This window comes from Schistocerca gregaria, chromosome 4 (genome assembly GCF_023897955.1).
Source record: "Schistocerca gregaria isolate iqSchGreg1 chromosome 4, iqSchGreg1.2, whole genome shotgun sequence".
NCBI classification, from domain to species: domain Eukaryota; kingdom Metazoa; phylum Arthropoda; class Insecta; order Orthoptera; family Acrididae; genus Schistocerca; species Schistocerca gregaria.
The window spans coordinates 285,475,422-285,497,305 of NC_064923.1; the positions used below are offsets into that span (position 1 = coordinate 285,475,422).

The following is a 21,884-nucleotide window of genomic DNA, read 5'->3' on the forward strand; positions in this document are numbered from 1 at the left end:
ACGCTCTCTATGTCAAAAACAGCACTGAAAAATGGAAGTTGGAGTGGACCAATCCTATGTTCGACACTTTTGGTAACCTTAAAACTGGGGGCCTGTGTCTCGATCATGACTGATGCCAGTGACTCAGCTGTGGGTGCTGTTTTACAACAGCACACCACTGATTCCACCCAACCCGTCTGCTTCTTTCCCCTGAAGTTGACTAAGAGCCAGTGCAAGTGGTCGGCTTTCGACGATGAGCTCCTAGCTGTGTGCGAGGCAATTAAACATTTCCGTAGTGACCTCGAGGGGTGACCCTTCACAATGTATACAGGTCACAAGTGACTCAAGGATGCTATTCATAATCCGGCGGACCTTCTGCCGAGACGTATCCGCCCTATGAACTACATCTGTCAGCATTCTTCCGACGCATGCTACATCCGCGATGCAGAGAACGTTGTGGCAGACTACCTTTCCTGCCTCTGCATACTAATCGCACCACTGAAGCTGGAGGAGCTCGCCCGTCTACAAGCTGACACTGATGAAATGCACTGAATAATATCAGAAAACGACTCATCACTTTCTGTCCAGCCCCATATACTGCCTAGTTCGACGATCCCTGTCCTCTGTGACACACTCTGCCACCTGGTCCCTGCCGCCCTTTGTCATAGGGTCTATACTACCTTGCAGAGCTTATCTCACACTGGAACTTGAGCCACAACACAGCTGGTTACAGAGTGCTTCATCTGGCCTGGCATGAAGCATGACTGTTGCAGTTGGGGCTGTGCGTGTGTCCCGTGCCAGTGCAGCAAGGTTGGTAGGCGCGCTCAACCTCCATTGGGCAAGTTTGACATTCCAAAGAGGCATTTCCGACACGTCCATATCAACATCATTGGTCCCCCCCCCCCCCCTTCTGAGGGTTACAGACACATTATATCGATCATCAACCATGTGACCCACTGGCTCGAGGCGGTCCCGCTTACTGACATCAGGGCCGAGACCATCGCCCGCTCTTTCGGCTCAGCGAGGGTTGCTCGTTTCAGCTGTCATCTGTCTCTCATAACTGACCAAGGATGCCAGTTTGAGTCCACCATCTTCGCACACCTCTGTGAATTCTGTGGCATTGCCAATTTCATACCACTGCCTACCACCTGCTAGCAAATGGCCTGGTCGAGAGGTGGCACTGCACACTCAAGGCCACCCTAATGTGCCACGGAGGCCTATGGTCAGAAACCCTTCTGTACATCCTGCTAGGTATTCGCTCAGCCCATAAAGAAGATCTTAATGCCTCGCTTGCTGAGATCCTGTATGGTGAGCCTCTTCTTCTCCCTGCCAAGCTCATCAAGGATTCACCTTCAGCCACATCCAAGAAATCTTCCAGCACTGGTTGAGTGGGTATGCACACACGTCGCACACCTCTGGACCCCCGTGCTCCGCCCCCACCCCACCCCACCTGTGTTCGTCCACAAGGACCTAGCTACGTCTTAGCTTTGTTATGCTGCGGGACGACAATGTGCGAGCAGCCCTGCAGCCACCTTATTCGGGCACTCGTCGTGTGCTACATCGCGATACGGAAATATTTGTCATCCATCTCCACGGACGGCTACAGACAGTGTCTTATAATCGCCTGAAACCAGCATGATCACTCACCGACCTACATCCCAATGCAGCCGACCTGCCTTCAGCTGATTCATCTCCAACTATGCAGCTATGTGTCTCTGACCCAGAGCACCCTATCTTTGTGACTTTGTTTCTTTTGACTGTTTTGTTCCAGTGTTAACTTTCAGCACATAACATGTTCAAGTGCCATATTTGTTATATACGAGTGATTAATAAATTTGTATTGAATACTTAGTGTGTGTTATCTCTCAACTAATCCTACATGATAACCACATGCCTAAAAGTGATGTGTAGTACAGGTGAGCACTCAAGAGTCAAAATTTTAGATAATCTTGGATAATATCCACTGTGCAATTTGCTTGGGTTACAGGCCTACTTCATGTTCAGGGTCAATTACGAAATGTTCAAAGCATTTACATGTAAACAAAAGAAAAGGAGTCTTGGGAAAATATTTATACCAATTAAGAAACTAATGTCTCCAATTCCAAACTTTGATACAAATGTTCATCCATGACCAGAGGAAACACTGCTGCTAGAAGCATTCCTTCTGAACCCCAACTGCACATAAAACTCCTAGATCAAAACAGTTATATCCAAACTTTAATGGGTATGCCAAAGTATTCCAAATCACTAGCTCCAATACTGCTCTAAATTTTTATCTACAAATGAGAGTTTACTGTTGCATTTTTAATGGAATTCACAATTATACTGCAAGACATCACAGATAGAGCTTATTAACAAAAACTAAAATGAAAACCTTGAATAATTTTGAACCCAGTGAGAGTGGTAAAAATTTTAAGTTAATAATGCTCAGATATACATTACTTCAACTTTTTTACTTTAGCTATAGATAATTTAGCATTTTCCTTTTCCTTAATGCCTAACAAACTTCAAGTGTAGCCCACCAAAACAATTTTTCTTCACAAGTTTTGTCTGCTGTACTGGAACTAGCACAAGATTCTTTTTGTTAGTTTTAAAAACTTTTCACTATTTAATATGGTCAAATGCTTTATAATTACCAGAGAATTAATACAGGTGTAGGTTTCATTTCTCTTTAATAAACAGATAACTTTTAATACATTTTATAGGCACCAAGGACTGCAAGTGGTACAAACTGGAATATATGCTGTATTTTCTCAACAATTCTTGTTACGCAGGTAACACAAGCCCCGTGATGGAGAATCTACACCATGCTTTGGGCATTCATGTTGCAGTCCATAACGGCGACGACACCTGCATGGCAGCAGAACACCGCCTCGGATTTCTGCTGGTGTACAAGGGCAGCCGCGCTGTGCAAATGTTAAGATGTTATTTTCTTGTACTGACTTCAACAATCTACCATAAGTTAACATACCTTGGATTTCATGATACCTCTTTACCATTTATACACAAAATGTGACAAAGCTTATTACATATTGCAGTTTGGACAGGATACAACTGTTGTACAAGAAAGAGTAGCTGTCACAAAAAGAGTAGCTTTTACTGGAAGTATGAAGGAAATATTCTACATCAAGGATTTAGCCTTGAAAGAATTAAAAGTTTAATTTCCTCTTCATTATCAGGATGCTCTCAACCTTACATCTATTTTACAGACCATATGCCATTTCGGTAGAGAGTGCCTCTGCACATTTGCAGATGTAACTGTCTGATCTGGAAGCTACATTCCATTTTAAAGACCAACCCCTTTAACATTAACACTGTCCAGGACATCTACATTGCTTTCCTCAGAGAGAGCTTCCACATCTCCATAATGAGATTTCAAAAGTGTTACAACGTTTCGATTAACATATGTGAGTGAAAGACATTTTTTTTATTATGAAACTAAATAGGTCATAATTACATGACGACTGGAATGTGAAAATCCGTGAAATTGTCTACATTTGTCATTCTGCATTATTCATTTCATCAAAATAATTAGGTAATACTAATGATTTGTTTTATTTTTATGTGTGTTGTTGAACACTAAGAAATATAAAACCAAGTCCTATGCAATGTGACTGCATTGCCATTAGCATGTGGAGTGTTCGTAGTTTCCCTCTCCTCACGCTTAGACATCATAGTGTGACGGTGGGAGAAACAAGCCAGTTTGGCTGAGCACAATGACACTCATGCCAAGGAATAGGCCATGGGTGAAATTCTTGGCCACCACCAGTGTAAAGGACTAAGAAGGTTGAAGTTTCCAGTATGAATCACAATGGCTATGGAGAAGAAAGACCGTGCACTGTGGGTAAAACTGTTTTATCAGAATGGCAGCAATAGCTGCACTGCATTATGAGAATATCACTGGCAGAAACAGCTGTGAAGAGACCCCATGTCAATAAATGGGCTGAAGAATGCGGTCAAGAAATTTGAAGAAACAGTTGAATTAGGTGGTGTAGCAGGGAGAGGGAGGCAGCTCACTACCATGGCAGTTGTTGATTATGTAGCACATGCCTCAAATTGTACAGCCAGAATTCAAGCTGTGTCATGGGAATTATCTGTCCCCTGGTCAACAGTTCAAACAATTTTGTACTGTATTTTGCACTGGTATCCCTACAAGATTCAGAATGTTCATTAATTCTTGAGCCATGTCACGGGAACTCTCTTTACCCCTGATCAAAGTTCAAAAGATTTTGTTGGCCATTTTACATTGATATCCCAACAAGATTCACAATATGTACCAAATGAAGCACCGAGATAAGCTACAGAGCCTTGATTTAGCCCTTTGTTTTTGACTTGCATGGAAATGGATGTGATGTGACTGGGAACAGACAAGGCTCATTTTAATCTACACAATGCCATGAGTTCTCAGAACTGTTGCACATGGGTTTCTCCTCCACGACATGTTGTGCAAGAATATCCACTGCAATCAGCTTATGTGACTGTGTCATGTGGATTCACAAGTTCCTTCATTCTCAATCCATTTTTCTTTGAGGAGATGATACCTCAGAGGTCTGTTAGGTGTACAATGACATCTTAATGTTACAAGGACTTTCTTGTACAACACGTAATTCCAGCTTTTCAGGAATAGAACTACGTAAGCAGCACTACTTTCATTGAAGATGGGGAAACACCATATCTACATCTACATTTAATTCTGCAAGCCATTAAATGGTATGTTGGAGGGTACCCTGTATTACTACTAGTCATTTCCCGTGTTCCACTTGCAAATAGAGTGAGAGGAAAACAACTGTCTAAATGCCTCCATATGAGCCCTAATTTATTGTATCTTACTTCATGATCCTCATACAACACATATGTTGGCGGCAGAAGAACCATTTTGCACTCAGCTTCAAATGTTGGTTGTCTAAACTTTCTCAAAGGTGTCCTTCCCTCCAGGAATTCCCATCTGAGCTCCAAAAGCATCTCTGAACACTTGGATATGGTTCAAACCCATTGGTAACAAATCTAGCAGCCCTTCTCTGAATTGCTTCATAGTCTTCCCTTAAACCAACCTTGTACAATCCCAAATACTTGAGCAGTATTCAAGAACAGATTGGAGTAGCATTCCACATGCGACCTTCTTTGCAGATGCACCACACTTTCCCAAAATTCTCCCAGTAAATCAAAGTCAACCATTCATCTTCGCCACCTCAATCCTCACATGCTTGTTCCATTTGATATCACTTTGCAACAATATACCTAGATATTTAAATGGCTTGACTGTATCAAGCATAACACTACTAATGATATATCTGTGGGCTGGGGGTAGCATCTTTGATTAGTAATCAAAATCTCATCATCAGTCCCAGATTCAAATGCCGATACCATTTAAATTTTGAATAAAAATTATCATCAATGGCAGCCAAAGATTTCCAGCATAAGAAGTCACCCTCAGTCAGCCAACGGCCTCATCGAAGAGGGTCGAGGACACACTCTTGCCCTTGGGGGAGGGGGGAGGGGGGCGGAGGGAACTGCCCCTAAAAGCAGAAGAATCAGCAATGATCAACAGCATGAGGATGCAGAAGGCAATGGAAACCACTGCATTAAAGACACATAATGTGTATCCATAGGGCACGTGGCCTGTAACTTTAAGTGTCATGATGATCCCTCCATTGGCAAAAGATTCTGGATTAGTCCCCCACTTGGATCTTCAAGAGGGGACTACAAAGGGGGACATGACCATGAGAAAAAGATTGAATAGCCAATGAAAGGATGACATTCTATGAGCTGGGGCATGGAGTGTCAGAAGTTTGAATGACGTAGGGGAGCAATAATCTGACTTTGTGGTTGATAATGGAAGCACGACTAAATAAAAATCAAGACACATTCACATTAGATTAGATTAGATTTACTTTCATTCCAATTGATCCATTGTGAGGAGGTCCTCCAGGATGTGGAACATGTCAGAAAAACAATAATACATGACAAATATTTACAACTAAAACAAATAAGCTAATGTACCATTCCACAAGTCCCAAGTGGAATGATCATCATTTTTTAATGAACACTATATCAAAGTCATTTTACAAATACTAATGCACTGAATTTAAAATAAAAAAGTTTTTATTTATTTAGAAGGTAATAAACATGTAATACAACTACTATAATACTTATTTACAATGAACACATTACTGCACTGCATCGCGCAGAAGTTATATATATATATATATATATATAAATAAAACAGAAAGAAACTTCCACATGGGAAAAATATATTAAAAATAAAGATTCCAAGACTTACCAAGCGGGAAAGCGCCGGCAGACAGGCACATGAACAAAACACACAAACACACACACAGAATTACAAGCTTTCGCAACTGGCAGTTGCTTCGTCAGGAAGGAAGGAAGGAGAGGGAAAAATGAAAGGGTGTGGGTTTTAAGGGAGAGGGTAAGGAGTCATTCCAATCCCGGGAGCGGAAAGACTTCCCTTAGGGGAAAAAAAGGACAGGTGTACACTCGCACACACACACACACACATATCCATCCGCACATACACAGACACAAGCAGACATATTTAAAGGCAAAGAGTTAAGGGCAGAGATGTCAGTCGAGGCGGAAGTACAGAGGCAAAGAAGTTGTTGAAAGACAGGTGAGGTATGAGCGGCGGCAACTTGAAATTAGCGGAGGTTGAGGCCTGGCGGATATCGAGAAGAGAGGATATACTGAAGGGCGAGTTCCCATCTCCGGAGTTCGGATAGGTTGGTGTTGGTGGGAAGTATCCAGATAACTCGGACGGTGTAACACTGTGCCAAGATGTGCTGGCCGTGCATCAAGGCATGTTTAGCCACAGGGTGATCCTCATTACCAACAAACACTGTCTGCCTGTGTCCATTCATGCGAATGGACAGTTTGTTGCTGGTCATTCCCACATAGAAAGCATCACAGTGCAGGCAGGTCAGTTGGTAAATCACGTGGGTGCTTTCACATGTGGCTCTCCCTTTGATTGTGTACACCTTCCGGGTTACAGGACTGGAGTAGGTGGTGGTGGGAGGGTGCATAGGACAGGTTTTACACCGGGGGCGGTTGCAAGGGTAGGAGCCAGAGGGTAGGGGAGGTGGTTTGGGGATTTCATAGGGATGAACCAAGAGGTTACGAAGGTTAGGTGGACGGCGGAAAGACACTCTTGGTGGAGTGGGGAGGATTTCATGAAGGATGGATCTCATTTCGGGGCAGGATTTTAGGAAGTCGTATCCCTGCTGGAGAGCCACATTCAAGGTCTGATCCAGTCCTGGGAAGTATTCTGTTACAAGTGGGGCACTTTTGGGGTTCTTCTGTGAGAGGTTCTGGGTTTGAGGGGATGAGGAAGTGGCTCTGGTTATCTGCTTCTGTACCAGGTTGGGAGGGTAGTTGCGGGATGCGAAAGCTGTTTTCAGGTTGTCGGTGTAATGGTCGAGGGATTCAGGACTGGAGCAGATTCGTTTGCCACGAAGGCCTAGGCTGTAGGGAAGGGACCGTTTGATATGGAATGGGTGGCAGCTGTCATAATGGAGGTACTGTTGCTTGTTGGTGGGTTTGATGTGGACGGATGTGTGCAGCTGGCCATTGGACAGATGGAGGTCAACATCTAGGAAAGTGGCATGGGATTTGGAGTAGGACCAGGTGAATCTGATGGAACCAAAGGAGTTGAGGTTGGAGAGGAAATTCTGGAGTTGTTCTTCACTGTGAGTCCAGATCATGAAGATGTCATCAATAAATCTGTACCAAACTTTGGGTTGGCAGGCTTGGGTAACCAAGAAGGCTTCCTCTAAGCGACCCATAAATAGGTTGGCATACGAGGGGGCCATCCTGGTACCCATGGCTGTTCCCTTGTCCAATGGCCAGCTGCACACATCCGTCCACATCAAACCCACCAACAAGCAACAGTACCTCCATTATGACAGCTGCCACCCATTCCATATCAAACGGTCCCTTCCCTACAGCCTAGGCCTTCGTGGCAAACGAATCTGCTCCAGTCCTGAATCCCTCGACCATTACACCGACAACCTGAAAACAGCTTTCGCATCCCGCAACTACCCTCCCAACCTGGTACAGAAGCAGATAACCAGAGCCACTTCCTCATCCCCTCAAACCCAGAACCTCTCACAGAAGAACCCCAAAAGTGCCCCACTTGTAACAGAATACTTCCCAGGACTGGATCAGACCTTGAATGTGGCTCTCCAGCAGGGATACGACTTCCTAAAATCCTGCCCCGAAATGAGATCCATCCTTCATGAAATCCTCCCCACTCCACCAAGAGTGTCTTTCCGCCGTCCACCTAACCTTCGTAACCTCTTGGTTCATCCCTATGAAATCCCCAAACCACCTCCCCTACCCTCTGGCTCCTACCCTTGCAACCGCCCCCGGTGTAAAACCTGTCCTATGCACCCTCCCACCACCACCTACTCCAGTCCTGTAACCCGGAAGGTGTACACAATCAAAGGGAGAGCCACATGTGAAAGCACCCACGTGATTTACCAACTGACCTGCCTGCACTGTGATGCTTTCTATGTGGGAATGACCAGCAACAAACTGTCCATTCGCATGAATGGACACAGGCAGACAGTGTTTGTTGGTAATGAGGATCACCCTGTGGCTAAACATGCCTTGATGCACGGCCAGCACATCTTGGCACAGTGTTACACCGTCCGAGTTATCTGGATACTTCCCACCAACACCAACCTATCCGAACTCCGGAGATGGGAACTCGCCCTTCAGTATATCCTCTCTTCTCGATATCCGCCAGGCCTCAACCTCCGCTAATTTCAAGTTGCCGCCGCTCATACCTCACCTGTCTTTCAACAACTTCTTTGCCTCTGTACTTCCGCCTCGACTGACATCTCTGCCCTTAACTCTTTGCCTTTAAATATGTCTGCTTGTGTCTGTGTATGTGCGGATGGATATGTGTGTGTGTGTGTGTGCGAGTGTACACCTGTCCTTTTTTTCCCCTAAGGGAAGTCTTTCCGCTCCCGGGATTGGAATGACTCCTTACCCTCTCCCTTAAAACCCACACCCTTTCATTTTTCCCTCTCCTTCCTTCCTTCCTGACGAAGCAACTGCCAGTTGCGAAAGCTTGTAATTCTGTGTGTGTGTTTGTGTGTTTTGTTCATGTGCCTGTCTGCCGGCGCTTTCCCGCTTGGTAAGTCTTGGAATCTTTATTTTTAATATATATATATATATATATATATATATATGTGTGTGTGTGTGTGTGTGTGTGTGTGTGTCTGCTTGCTGCTTGTGTCTGTGTATGTGCGGATGGATATGTGTGTGTGTGTGCGAGTGTACACCTGTCCTTTTTTTTCCCCTAAGGGAAGTCTTTCCGCTCCCGGGATTGGAATGACTCCTTACCCTCTCCCTTAAAACCCACATCCTTTCATTTTTCCCTCTCCTTCCCTCTTTCCTGACGAAGCAACTGCCAGTTGCAAAAGCTCGTAATTCTGTGTGTGTGTTTGTGTGTTTTGTTCATGTGCCTGTCTGCCGGCGCTTTCCCGCTTGGTAAGTCTTGGAATCTTTGTTTTTATATATAAAACAAAGTTTCCAAGACTTACCAAGCGGGAAAGTGCCAGTAGACAATAAAATAACACACAAACACACACACACACAAAATTTCTAGCTTTCGCGACCAATGGTTGCTTCTTCAGGAAAGAGGCAAGGAGAGGGAAAGACGAAAGGATGTGGATTTTAAGGGAGAGGGTAAGGAGTCATTCCAATCCCGGGAGCGGAAAGACTTACCTTAGGGGGAAAAAAGGATAGGTATATACTCGCTCGCACACACACACACACACACACACACACACACACACACACACATCCATCCATACATATACAGAAACAAGCAGACTAGTAGTTAGTATCCCTAGTTCCCTAAACAGGCTTCTGCAGGATCTTCTTGAGTTCACACCACATATAACTCTTACTGCACGTTTTTGTGCCCAAAAAACTTTAGCTTGGCTTGATGAATTACCCCAAAAAATAATCCCATATGACATTATGGAATGAAAGTAAGCATAGTATGCCAGCTTTTTCATTTTTATATCCCCTACGTTTGACACAATTCGTATTGCAAATAGAGATTTGTTAGGATGCTTCAGCAGTTCTGTGGTGTGCTCCTCCCAGTTGAATTTATTACCAAGCTGTCCACTTCTTCTATCTGCTTGTCATCATATGTTAGGCATATACTCGTGGGACACCGCTAACAAGTTCTGAACTGCATGTAGTGTGTTTTATCAAAGTTTTGTGACAAATAATTGGCTAGGAACCAGTGATTAATGTCCACAAATATATTATTAGCTGATCTTTCTAAGACTACACTTCTTTTGCTATTTATTGCAATGTTTGTATCATCAGTAAACAAAACGAACTTGGCTTCTGGTAATGTTACTGATGAAAGGTCATTGACATACACAAGAAAACGTAAGGGCCCTGAAATGGAACCCTGTGGGACCCCACATGTAATTAGTTCCCAGTTGGATGCCTCTTTCCTAATAACAACCTTTATTTCCTTCCAGAGATATAAGATTTGAGCCATTTTGCAGCATTTCCTGTTACACTATAATACTCTAATTTACTTAAAAGGATATTGTGGTGTCTTTGACAGATCACAAAATATACCAGTTACCTGCAATTTTTTGTCTAATGAATTAAGCACATTTTCACTGTAAGTGTAGATAGCCTTCTCAATATCAGAACCTTTTAGAACTCCAAACTATGACTTTGATAGTATGTTATTTGAGATAAGATGGTTATAAAGCCGACTGTACAATACTTTTTCAAAAATTTTTGGGAATGCTGGCAACTGTGAAATTGGACGGAAATTTGATTCTATTTCTTTATCTCCCGTCTTAAACAGTGGCTTAACTTCATCATATTTCAGCCATTCAGGAAATATTCCACTGATAAATGACTGGTTACACAGATAGCTTAATATGTTACTTAGCTCAGAATCACATTCTTTAATTAACTTTGTTGATATTTCATCATACCCACTAGATGTTTTTGATTTTAAAGATTTTATGATAGACATTATTTCTGTTGGGGTAGTGAGAGTCAAATTCATATTATGGAAGTTGCTTGAAATTTCTGGTCTGAGGTATTATGTAGCAGCATCTACCGAACCTGGCAACCCCATCTTTTTGGTAACAGTTATAAAATGTTTATTAAAAAGTTCTGCAACACTGTACGCATCTGTCACCAATGTATCATTTACTCTTAATGCTATTTGTTCCTGTTCATGTCTGGTTCTGCCGGTCTCCTCCTTCACTATATCACATATTGTCTTTATTTTGTTATCTGATATGACTATCTTTTCCTTGTAGTATATTTGCTTTGACATCCGTATTACAGTCTTTAATATTTTGCAGTATTTCTTGTAATGTGCTATAGCATCAACATTGGAACTGTTTCGGATTGAGAGATACAGTTTTCTTTTTGTTTTACAAAATGCCCCTATTCCTCTAGTAATCCATGTCTTTTTTGTAGACTATGCTCTAATCTTGGTAAGTTTTGGGGGAAAACAGTGTTCGAATAAGGTAAGCACTTTATTAGCAAAAGTGTTATATTTTTCATTCATGCCATGAGCACTGTAAACATCAGTCCAGTGAATGTCTCTGAGGAGTGTCCTAAAATAAACAATTTTTGGCTTATTGATTACCCTCTTGAGCTCAGATTTAACAGATTTTATATCCTGTTCAGTATTAACATTTAACAGAAGGAACTGCATGTCATGGTCTGAGAGGCCATTGACTATTGGTTTTGTAATATAATTTTGTTCATTGGACTTTTCTATAAAGATATTATAATGGCTGTTTGTGAGCAAGTGGCTACCCTAGTGGGGAACTTTACAGTGCGAATTAAGTTCAATGATAGTGTTATTAACTCAAATAAGTTCTTATTGGGAGAGTCTTAAAGGAAATCTACATTGAAATCACCAGCAACCACTATTTCTTTGTTTTTGGTTGTTAAATGGGCCAGTACAGCGTCAAGGTGGTTTACAAACAGATTAAAGTTACCTGCAGGTGCACAATGTACACTTAATATTATGAAGGATTTTTTGTGAAATTCTAATTCTGTTGCACATGCTTCCATATGCTGTTCTAGGCAAAATTTATGAATATCTATATTCTTAAATTTATGACAGTTCCTTTCTCCATTTCTGATCTACAAAAGTGAGATGCTAACTTAAACCCTGTAACACTTAAAAATTCTATACCCGTGGTCACATGATGCTCAGAGAGGCAGATTATGTCAGCTGGGTTTGAAGACTAATTCATCTATGCAGATAGTTAATTCATTAATTTTATTTCTCAGTCCTCGAATATTTTGATGCGATAAAGATAGCTGACATTTCACATTGACTGAGTTAATATTTGGTAGAGTTATAATATCTGTTGACTGTTGAAAATTCTTAACCAACAGCTGTTTATGCTGATGTAATAAGCTGGAATTGTGTTTTTTGATTTCTTTCTCAATCTTAAGGTTTGTCTCAGTTCTAACCTCTCTTAAAATTTGCTTTCTTTCTGTCCTCCCTACCCTAAAAAAGGGTCTTTTCTCAACCCTATAACCACTGGTATTTTACCACTCATGACAGTGCCTTCCCCCTTTAACTTTCCTGCTATTTCCTCAGCCAATTACCATTCCCCTTCCTGTTGAGGTGAAGGCCAAGCCTAGTATAGTCCCACCTACTGAGACCCTGCACCCGACATTTGATAAGCAGCCGTTCCAGCTCCAAATTAACTCTCTTGACAGAAGAGTTCAAATGAGGTTGGTCATGGCGCCCCAGAACAGATACAAACTCAACAATAGTATGCTTCGATGCTGATGCAATCTTAGCCAGGTCACACTCTATACTGTACCCAGGATCTCTGTCAATACTGTTACCTGCCCCACCCACTATAACCACGGTGTCTTCCTTAGTGAAATCTTTGCAAAGTGATCCTAAATCCCCTGTCACCTGCCCCAGACCAGCACTAGGTTTAAAAAAATTGGTGACCTGGTATTCTGATCCTAGTTCATCCTGCAAAAGTTGGCCAACACCTCTACCATGGGAACTACCTAACAACAACACTTTCTTTCTCTTTACTGATTTCCTTACATTCTTACTTTTCAATTTGCTGAAAGTTTGTTGTGCCCTGTCTACACCTGCAACTGCTTGAGGCTCACCAGCTTCTAACTGAAGCAACAGGTCAAATCTATTTTCCACATTCACCATGAAGCTGTCAGACAAAGTTCTAGGCCTGTTCCTCCTGTTGCCTGTTGCCACTTCCCACCTCTCTTTACCCTTCTCCCTCCTTAACCTGTCAAGATCTCCCCTGGCCTTGTCTAACTCAGCCTGAAGGGCGGCAATTTTCCCCTCCTGTTCTAGTATCTTCCTATCTCTACTACAAATCCTACAAAACCACTGATGAGTCTCATTTACTTCCCCTATTCCCACACCACTACAGTCACCCACATGGAAAAAACTACAGCTCCCATCACACCGAAGTCCCGACCTAACAATTCTACGGCAAGTCAAGCACTTTTCACTCATTATAAACGTAATGGTTTATTAAGAATAAGTCAGTTAAATTACAGATAAACACGAAAATTCGGTTACACAAATTTGACCTATACGCAACTATGTGTATACAAAAACAGAAGTGCAAAGTTTCTGAAACAACTTAAACTTTACACTAGTACGACTCTACAGTCTTTTCGTGTTTTCTACTTTATTATGTAAAGAAAAATGAAACTTAATGGTACACTTAAAAGGTACACTAATACACCTATTTACCACATAATCAGTACTAATCTATATGTTCTATAATCTAAAATTACTTATCTTTACGAGAACACTAAAACTCGCGCTAGTCACCAACAGTATTTGTTCACATGGAAGAAGCATTTACAGTGTCAAATGGTGCAAGATGTTTGAAATTCTGAGAAAAATAGGGGATGAGTAAAAACAATACAAGCAAGAGCCAAATAGAAACAAGAAGCTGTGGTGGTGGTGGTTAGTGTTTAACGTCCCGTCGACAACAAGGTCATTAGAGACGGAGCGCAAGCTCGGGTTAGGGAAGGATTGGAAAGGAAATCGGCTGTGCCCTTTCAAAGGAAAAATCCCAGCATTTGCCTGAAACGATTTAGGGAAATCACGGAAAACCTAAATCAGGATGGCCGGAGACGGGATTGAACCGTCGTCCTCCCGAATGCGAGTCTAGTGTGCTAACCACTGCGCCACCTCGCTAGAAACAAGAAGCATGGAAGATGAAGAACGAAGTGCTTGGATTAAAAAGGATTTAAGATTGGGATGTACTCTATTGCCCCTCTTATTCATTCAGTAAATCGAAGTAAAATGATGGGAATCAAGGAAATGTTCAAGAGCAGAATTAAATTTTCAAGGTGAAAGGATATCGAAGGTAAGATTAGCTGATGACATTGCTATCCTTAGTGCAAGTAAAGTAGAATTCAGGATCTTTTGAATGGAATGAACAGCCTGATGAGTGCAGAATACAGATTGAAGGTAAATCAAAGAAATAATGAGAAGCAGCACAAAGGAAGACAGCAAGAAACTTAACATACTGAGCAGTGATCACAAGAAGAAGAAGTTAATGAATTTTGCTACCTGGGCAACAAAATAATCCATGACATAAGCAGAAGAAGTAGGACATAAAAAGCAGACTATCACTGGCAAAAAGGCATTCCTGGCCAAGACAAATCTATTAGTATCAAACATACATCTTAATTTGAGGAAGAAATTTTAGAAAATGTACGTTTGGAGTACAGACTTCTATGGTAGTGAAACACGGACTGTGGGAAAACTGGACAAGAAGAAAATTTAGGCATTTGAGATGTGATGCTACAGAAGATTGTTGAAAATTAAGTGGACTGATAAGATAAGGAATGAAGAGGTTTTCTGCAGAATTGGCAAGGAAAGAAGTGTATGGGAAAGATTGACAAGAAGAAACAACACGATGGTAGGACATTTGTTATGACATCACGGAATGACTTCAATGGTACTAGAGGGAGCTGTAGAGGCTATAAACTGCAGAGCAAAATAGAGACTGGAATATATTCACTAAGTAATTGAGGACATAGGATACAAGCACTACTCTGAGATGAAGAGGTTGACACAGGAAAGGAGTTTGTATGGATTAACTTACGTTTTTCTGCAGTTAGAGCAAGATGCCATTCATTACTCCAACTAGAAGTTTTGTCTAAGTCATCTTGGATCCTGCTACAATCACTCAACTTCAACACCTTCCTGTACAACACAGCATCATCAGGAATCAACTGCAGATTGCTGCTCACTCTGTCTGCCATATCATTTATGTATATAGGAGGCGTGTTTTTTAAATAAGTACCGTTTTGCCGCACCACGGCCACAGTGCTGCAGTCGGCTTCTGCACATGCGTACTGGGTACCTACATCTGTTGCCTACACACTGATGCCATTACAGTCTGATTCTTCCTTGTTTACATTGTGTACTGAATGTTTGAGATGCCTCTGATAATCATGAGTCCCACCGACAGTGAAGTACGGGCTGTTATAAGATTTCTTAGTGCTAAAGGCCTAAAAGCGATCAATATTGATCATGACATCTGGGCACTTTACGAAGAAAACATTATGAGTGATGGAATGGTTAGAAAGTTGGTGAGAGCATTTAAAGAGGGCCACACAAATGTGCACAATGAACAATGGAGTGGGCGTTAATGAAAGTTTGGTGCAGGAAGTGGACAATAAGGTGAGAGAAAACAGACGCTTTACAGTTTCCTCCTTGCAGGATGACTTTTCTAATGTTTCTTGTAGTGTTTTGTATAACATTATGACTGAGCACTTGAATTACCAAAAATTGTGCGCTCACTGGGTACCGGAAATGTTGACAGATGTGCTCAAAACCAAACGTTTAGACAGTGCATTGACTTTCCTTGGGCGGTACCACAATGACGATAATGATTTCTTAGCCAAATTGTTATTGGCAATGAAACATGGATAGCCTACGTCACATCAGAATCAAAGCAACAGTCCATGGAATGGCGGAATTTTCTGCAAGACAATGCCCGTCCGCATGTGGCGAATCAGACCAAAGATCTCATCACATCCTTTCAATGTGAAACTCTAGATCATCCTCCGCACAGTCCCAATATTGTGCCCAGTGACTACCATATGTTCCTGCACTTGAAGAAACACCTGTGCGGTCAGCATCTTCAAGACGATGATGAAGTCAAAACAGTGGTGATGCAGTGGTTAACAAGTCAGGTGGCAGACTTCTATGAGGAGGGTATTCAACAACTGGTAGAATGTTATGACAAGTTCCTCAATATTGATGGAAATTATGTAGAAAAGTAGATTAAGGTACAGGCTTTCATGTAAAAATAAAATTATTGAGGTATCTTAGCACATCGTTTTTTAATTTCAAAATGGTACTAACTTAAAAAACACGCCTCGTACAAAATAATAGTGGTCCTATCACACTTCTCTGGAGAATTCCAGATGATACCCTTGTCTCTGATGAACACTCACCATCAAGGACAACACACTGGGTTCTATTACTTAAGAAATCTTCGAGCAACTCGCATATCTGGCAGCCTATTCCCTATGCTCATACCTCTGTAAAGGGCAAGCTGAGTTTTACACAGGCAATGATTTTTACAGCCATATTGATTTGTGGGCATGAGCCTCTCAATCTCAAGAAAATTTATTGTATTCAAACTGAGATATGTTAAAAGATTCTGCAGCAAACCAATGTTATGGATGTTGGTCTATAATTTTGTGAGTCTGTTCTTTTACCTAGTTATATACAAGAGTCACCTGCACTTTTTTCCAGTCACTTGGGACTTTGCACTAGGTGACAGATTCGTGAAAAATGCAAGCTAAATAATGGCTCCTTTGTAAACCTGAATTAGAATTTCATCTGGACCTGGTGACTTATTTGTTTTCAACTCTTTCAGTTGTTCCTCTACGCCAGGGACAATTTTACTGCATTGTCCATATGGGAGTCTGTTAGGTGATCAAATGATGGTATGTTTGTAAGACTCTTCTGCATCATGATTTTTTAAATGTAAAATTTTTATACTTAAGCTTTCATTCTGCTATCTGCAACTGCTCCACCAGACTGGTCAATGAGTGACATGATGAAAGCCTTAGATCTCCTTAGCAATTTTACATAGGATCAGAATTTTCTTGGATTCTCAGCCAGATCTGTTGCTAAGATATGATGGTGGTAGATGTATTCAAAGTGCATAGATCTTTTTGCAGTTGCATGAATTTCTACTTACCTTTGCCTGTCATAATTTCTGGATTCTTTTTTGAACTGGGAGTGCTACATCTACATCTACATATATACTCCACAAGTCACTGTACAGTGCATGGCAGAGGGTACTCTGTACCACCACTTGTCACTTCCTTTCCTATTCCAGTCACAAATAGAACAAGGGAAAAGTGACTGTCTCTATGCCTCCATATGAGACCTAATTTCTTATAGCTTATCTTCATGGATCTTATGCAGAATCGTTTGGCAGTCAGCTTCAAATGCCAATTCTCTAAATTTTCTCAGTGGTGTTTCTAGAAAAGGAAAACCTTCCCCCTCCTTCCTCAGCATTTTCTGAATTTTGTTGTTAAGCCATGGTGGGTCTTTCCATATTTAATTCACTTGCTACTCCAAACTATGATTTACAGACTGTTTAAACTTCGCCAGTAATTCCTCTACACCCATCGCACTGGAATTAAATGTCATTTCACTAAGTGAGCTGCTGACAACTGATTATCTGCTCTTTCTAGCAGAAACAGTCTCCTACCTTTCTGGACTGATTTATTAACTTACATAACCATAGTTGCTACAATGATGTCATGATTACTAATCCCCATCTCTATACTGACACTGTCAGCCTGTTTGTAAATACAAAGTCTAAGATATTCCCATTGAGTGTGTGTTGCTGATCTAGTTGCTCAAGACAGTTTTTGGCAAGTAGCCAGTCCCCCACAATAAATCCGTGAGTGTCACAGTCTGTACTTGGTAGGTTAAAGTCACCTCCATCTAGTATTGAATGATCTGGGTAGACAGACCGTAGACTTTACTTGAATGGCTCTAGAACTGTCACAGCAGGTGGCTGGAAAAACATCCAACAATTAACTTGGTTTTCCCTAGACCTGTTATATGTGACCACATAACTTCATTGTCACACTCAACTCTGACGTCAATAGAGACAATATTTTTCTCAACTGCAATGAACACACGCTCTCCTATGGTGCCTAAACTGCCTTTCTGATATATGTTCCATGACTCACTAAATATATCAGAACATTCTACTTCAGTTTTCAGCCAGCTTCAGCCCAAGAATAGTGTGAGTGTTAGAGCTTCCCTTGACAGTAGTAAATTTGGGAACATTTTTATTAATACTTCGACAATACACTGATAAATTTTGACAGTAGAAGTGTCTTTATTCTGAATGTGGTCTGTCTTCACTTTCTGTATATTGACTGGAGAGTTTTACTTAAAGAACTTCAAACTAATGCCTAGGCTAAACAATCACCATGTGAACTCCACAATTACTCTCCTACATGAGTAGCTGCTTCCTTTGTGAGGTGTACCTCTGACCTATCAAGATGAGCCCTACAAATCCTCATCTGGTCATGCAGGTCTAGAAATCTGCAGAAAAGACTGTCAATGAAACCTTTTGTTGAGACCCTCCACTTGGCTCCAAATCATGGGACCTCTATCAGCACCAGGAACATTGCTGCAAATTGTGAGCTCTGCTTGCACCCCATGCACAAAGCCAGCAGCCTTCAAGACCTCCACTAGCCTCCTGTATGAACTTAGGATGGTCTCAGAAGACATGTGACAGGTGTTGTTGATGATGACATGAGCCACAACTTTCAGACACCTGCACTCTCAATAGCTGCAGGCAAGGTCGACTGCATATCTTGGAAGAGGCCCCCCAGCAGACATACTGAATGCACATCACCTTTCTTTCCAACCCTGAATGCTATGTTCTTAAGGGGCTCTAAAATGCACCTAACATTGAAGTTTCCGGTTACTAGCAATCCCCTGCCCACATGTTCCTGCTCAGACCCTGCTGGGGGAATGACCAACTGTTCACTCACAGAGCGCATAGACAACCTCCGCATTAGCCCTCTACCTTGAATGATGCAAACACATTGCCACCCACCACTCACCCTGCTGTAAGGGTGGATCCACTGCTTTGTGTACACTAGGAACTGCCTCGCACAGAGTCCATGGACAAAACAACCAACACCTCAGCTGTCCCATGCGATGCATCAGAATCTCCACCACCGCTACACTTCAAGGCAGCAGCCTGAAGGTGGCTGATCATAGCCAAATATGCATTCAGCTGTTCGCAAACCGCTGCCAGCTCCTCCTTGATCCACACACAGCATGGACGCATCCTAACCATGCTAGCAAGACTAGCTGAAGAAGTAACCTCTAAAAGCAAACAGAAACCTAGATATGCAATTTTCTACCCTGCTGATGTGTCACCAATGGAGCTGTGTAGCTGACAGTTGAGAAAAAAAGTAAATCCCACTACAGACCACTTGAATTTACACTTACAAAATGCAGATTATACAGAAAAACATGTTGCTTGTCAGATGAAAGATTTGCTTTGACAAACCCTTGGAAATGACTGCATCATCCCTAGCTTGGAAGCTATTGCATCATCTCCAGCCAATTCCAAGATGTGTGGCCTTCCAGATCCTTTACGTAAATCCATGTGATTTCTGATTGTGAGGACATTTGAAAGATCATGTCTATTAGGGATGTGTGTGGACTTTTGCTAATTTGAAGGAAAGCATATGATGACATGCTGCACTGATTACACCAGATATATTGCGAGCAACTGTCAACCATGCCATGTTACAGACACAGCATAATAAAGGAACTGTGCTACCTAGTAAGCATAATACCACATGATGTATGAATCAAGAAGGACATAAAAAGCTTTTGATCACAGACAAAAAGAGCTTTCTGACCAAAAGAGGTTTACTTGTATCAAACAACAGCCTTAATTTGAAGAAAAAAATTCTGAAAATATACATTTTTAGCACAGCTTTGTATGGAACTCAATCATGAGGACAAACTGGAAAAGAAGAGAACTGAAGTGTTTGAGATGTAGTGCTGTAACAGGTTGTTGAAATTAGGTGGACTGATGAGATAAGAGGTACGGAATTTTTCTGAAGAATCAGTGAAGGGGGGGGGGGGGGGGGGACACATGGAAAACACTGACAAGAAGAAAGGACAGGATGACAGGAAGTGTGTGAAGACATTAAGGAATAACTTACATGGTACTTGAGGGAGGTGTAGAGGGTAACAAATAATTGAAGATGCTAGCTGCAAGAGCTACTCTAAAGGATGATGAAGGGAAATAAAGCTAGCGCATGTGCTCCTATCAAGCCAGCAAAAGATTTTAATGCTCTGCTACAAAGAATATCATCATGGCCACAAGATTTATCAGTTCACAGGACATAATTATTTTTGCAATCTTCAACGTCAGTTGGTAGTACAAACAGCATATGCTGGACTAAATCTAATCATTTCTGTAAAATTCTTTTGCTGTTTTGCTTCACTCTAGGTGAGATATACAGTGTCTGCAAGAGTAAATGTAACACATGAGCATTTAATATATATCATTATGCACTATGTTCTTGTCATCCATTATCATCGTCATCATCATCATGACCATCATCATCATCATTGGTGCAACAGCCATCTGTGAGCCTTTGCCTTTTGCAGAAGTTATTCTTTCCTGTTTAGTGCCTAATTCCTCCAATTTTGAATTCCAGTTTTCCTTATGTCCTCCCTGACACCTTCCTCCCACCTTAGCTTTGGTCTTCCTACTCTCCTGGCTCCTTCGGAAACTGCACTGAATATCTTCTTAATCATTCTGGTGTTTGCTCTAAGTACATGTTCTCCCCATTCCAGCCTTTTAATCTTAATGTAGCTGACAGTGTCTCATTCAGCATACTGATTACATAATTCATAGTTGAATCTCCTCCTACAGACACTATTTTCTTCCAATGGCCCAAGAGTTTTTCTCAAGATTTTTCTTTCAAATATACCCAATTACCTTTCATCATATTTTGTTAATGACCATGTTTCAGCACTGTATGTTAGCACCAGCCTCACTAAAACTTTATACATTATAACTTTAGTTTTCCTCAACAACAACTAAGATTTCAGATATTTTCTGAGGCCATAGTAGCACTTCTTGGCAAAAAATATTCATTTTTCAATTTCAGAGCTGATATTATTCTTACAGTTTTCTTATGGACTCAGGTAAAAGAAACTACACATGACATAGAAATTATATGAATCAATTTCTATAGATGATGGGTCATTTGGATAATCTTTCTTAGTTACAGGCATATACCTAGTTTTCCCTTCATTTACCTGTAGGTTTCAAGGAATCTTATGCTCTGTAAACACAAAGGACTCGGAAACAGAGGAACCAGTTCCAACTGCAGAGGAATGGGAGGCAGCCAACAAGAAGATGAAAAACAGTAAGGCTCCAAGAATGCATCTAATACAATTAGAACTCATTGAAATGTAGGAAAGGAATTTTCCAAACATTTCCAGAAGCTTGCATTTAAGATTTGGATAGAGGAATCTATCCCTGATGATTGGAACGTAAGTGCCATATGCCAAATACACAATAAAGGCAATACTATGGTGTGCTCTAATTACATTACCTATTATGTACAGCATATAAAATATTCACCATCATCCTTTTTAATAGGCTTATATCTACACTATGTGATCAAAAGTACCTGGACACCTGGCTGAAAATGCCTTACAAGAATGGAATTTTCTTTCTGCAGTGGAGGGTGCACTGATATGAAACTTCCTGACAGATTAAAATTGTGTGCCAGACCGATACTCAAACTTGAGACCTTCAGCTTTC

At 41.4% G+C, this 21,884-nt stretch overlaps 1 long non-coding RNA gene across 1 annotated transcript in view; it reads right to left on the reverse strand.

The window, feature by feature from the left end:
* Positions 1–2,634: 2,634 nt before the first annotated feature.
* Positions 2,635–21,884, reverse strand: part of LOC126267941 (uncharacterized) — an 83,824-nt gene continuing 64,574 nt past the window's right edge. Inside the window, exon 3 of the long non-coding RNA XR_007549050.1 lies at positions 2,635–2,885. This is a non-coding gene — a long non-coding RNA (uncharacterized LOC126267941). The remainder of the gene's footprint in view (positions 2,886–21,884) is intronic.